The sequence below is a fragment of the Lathyrus oleraceus genome, chromosome 2 (assembly GCF_024323335.1).
Source record: "Lathyrus oleraceus cultivar Zhongwan6 chromosome 2, CAAS_Psat_ZW6_1.0, whole genome shotgun sequence".
NCBI lineage: Eukaryota > Viridiplantae > Streptophyta > Magnoliopsida > Fabales > Fabaceae > Lathyrus > Lathyrus oleraceus.
Window position 1 is genome coordinate 205,684,867 of NC_066580.1, and position 3,339 is coordinate 205,688,205.

Below are 3,339 nucleotides of genomic sequence, written 5' to 3' on the forward strand. Positions count from 1 at the left end.
AAAAAGGTAGAGAGACTCACACAAGAAAAAATAAAGAAAAATTTGGATATAAAAGAAGGAATCAGTGAGTACCTTTATAGTGTAGCTTCTGAATTTATTTATGTTAGAAAATCCATAAACTTAAAGGAGATTTGGCTCAAAATATATAAAATTGAAAAATATTTCTAAAACAAGCTCTCTAATCAATTACATCTAAGGCTTAATCAATTAAATCTTATAAAAATTGAGATTTGGTGTGATCCTTATTAATGAGTTGATTTGGTTGAGTTTTGGAAGAGATTTATTTTGATCTCGTCTAAAGACTTGAAGTAAAAGTAAGATGTAATAATTTATCTCTTTATTATAATAAATTATCATACTACTTTCAACCTTTCTTGCTTATTTTGGGTCTGATTGATTTTTTTTGGCACCCCTAAACTTCAACAATGCATCTCTTTACCTATATTTTTTTCTATTTTTTCTATGCATACTTACTTAAGGAATAATCAACTAAAACCAAAAAAGTATGTTTATGATAAAATAATATTCACTAAGCATGAAAAATACAACTTGCCAAAGAATTTCCTCAGAGTTTTCTGATTAAACTTCCATCAAGTATTTTACCTCAAAATCTTAAGATATATTGAAAAAATTCCCCCTCGGGAGGGAATGACAAACCATTGTTGAAATTCCACCTATACGGATCTCTTGATATACAAGTTGGCTACAAACATGCTTAGGAGTTATATAACCATCAAATATCCTCATACCCCTAAATCATCTGGACTATCACGAATTCTGAGCATAATCATTAATGCCAATGAACAACCTTGTCATACACGATTGTTTAGCACCACAAAAAATGCAAACATATAGCTTGGTTAAACACGATTGTTTAACATCGCCATCAATGCCAACATGTATTTTGATTAATATTTTATCAAGGATCATTAATCATCGTTGAATACACATCATTAATGTCGTCAAGCTTGATGTGAGGGGTCTCTGAAGATTCTTCCAAAAGTTAACTCTGTATCTTTGTCATCTATATTTTTAAATATTTTTCTTATTAAATATTTGAAGACTCGAATAAATGAGGTTTATTCACACATTCTATTGCACGTGGCTTCTTCATCATTTCTATTGGATGACGACTCTTCATATAATTGTTCATCTATCGAGATTGTTCGTTCAAAGGAAATTACTAAGGTTGATTTTACCATTTCTTTAAATAATCCTCTTGATGAAGTTTCTTCTTATGTTCTTGAATTTATTCCTTCTTCTTTCAAAATATGGATCATATCCTTGAGCTTCTTGATGATCTCTGTATTTATAGATTCTTCCTGAAACTCGACAAAGGCACTACTATATTTTGAATTTAGGATCAAATTGGATCTCTGATTCCAACTCAAAATTCTTACATAGTTGTAAAAAACAAATTTTTCTAATATATCCTCAAAGGATTCTAATGGTTGATTACCGTTTATGAGAATGACTCCCATTAATATTTGGCATTTTAACTTCCTATATTTATATGTTCATTATATCTTACTTGATACTCGGAGAAACTCCATGAATTATCTCAAGAGTGTCACACACTTTCTTGAAAGAATCACAAGTAAATACGTAGTAAAAATCGTTGGATCTTAAAGCATTGATAAAAGATGTTTGACTTTGAAACCAAGTTTCACTTTTCTCTTATCTTCTTAGGTCCTATGAAAGTGGGGTTTATTTACTACTTGTTTATTAAAGGAGAAGGTAGGAATAAACAAACTATTTATTAAAATATCTCAAATTTCAAAATCAATTGCTTTTATAAAACTTTCAAATAAAGCTTTCCATATTTCAAGCCTATCACTATCAAATGGTGGAAGTGTATAAATTAAAAGACTTATATTCAAAATAGAAGTGTTTGCAGTCATCATCTTCCTCTTGAGTCGATTAGTCTTTAAATAGGAGTTAGACTATGATGTCACTTATTGGACAAGTAACTCCAAACACAAGAGATGGGGTGAATTGCGTGAGTTTGAAAAACAGTTTTCAAATAAAAATATTTGATAAAATCATAGTTTAAAACACATTTATAAAATAAACGAGAAATAAGCAGTAAAACAAAGTAAATCAGAGAGAAATAAATACAACATAATTAATTAACATAAGCATAAAAAGATAAGTGAAGATAAATATACACTAGAGATTTATAGAGATTCAACCCAATAATTTCTTCTTGAGAGTTTCCACTATGATGAGAGATTTTGAAGGGGTTTTACCATGAACATTCTCACAAAAGGACAAGAGTTTTACAATGGCTTTCCTCTAATAAAAAAGATATTTTTAACTAGGGATACCTCTAATCTATAGATATTTTACCACCAAGACAATCTCGAGCTAACTGAGAGCTTCTAACATCAGGCTAAGGTCACAAATCAAAGAGAGTTTTAATTATTGAGATCTTCCAACCAAACTAAGGTTTTAAGAGGTTCACTGCAACAACCAAACAAGAACTTTTCAATTGATTTATCTCATAACCAAAACCAAACTTCTCATACTGAAATTTTTAAAAAAATCCCACACATAAGAACCAAATACTTCATAGATAAAACATTCACTCTCAAACACACTAAGGAAAAAGTGAAGAAAAAATAGAGGGCGAAAGATTTAGAATATGTTTTCTAGAATATATATATATATATATATATATATATATATATATATATATATATATATATATATATAGAGAGAGAGAGAGAGAGAGAGAGAGAGAGAGAGAGAGAGATATTTAGAATATGTTTTCTAGTGTGTAATTAAATTTGGTGAAGCATTATATTTATAGGAAAAAATGTGGCTCAAATATGGAAAGGATCCATAAGCATTTTATTATTAATAATTGGTTATGCATATCAGATAAACAATTATATGATACAAAAAAGGAATTTTTTCAAAAGGTGTCGATAGTAATCGATTAAGAGACCTAAAAAATTATTATTAAGGTTATAAGGATGATAATTGATTAACCCTAATGGGCTAAGCATTTATGCCATGTAAATTATCCTTCTAATTGATTGGAATAAGTCTATAATCTATTATCTACACAAAAACACTTTCCTATTGATTTAATAAAATAATAGAGGCTTTTTAATATTTAAAAGTGTGACTTTTATTTGCCTAAGTAAACTCAAGAGCTAATCTTATATCTGTACAAACACATATCACTTAACACAGACACAACGAGCTTTCACACTTCCTCTCTTTCATAACTTTGAAGCTCTAGGTTCCTTGCTACATTATCTTTGACTTTAGGACTTCAATGAAACCTTGAATATTCTTCATGATGAGGCTTGAGACAACTCTTCATGATAA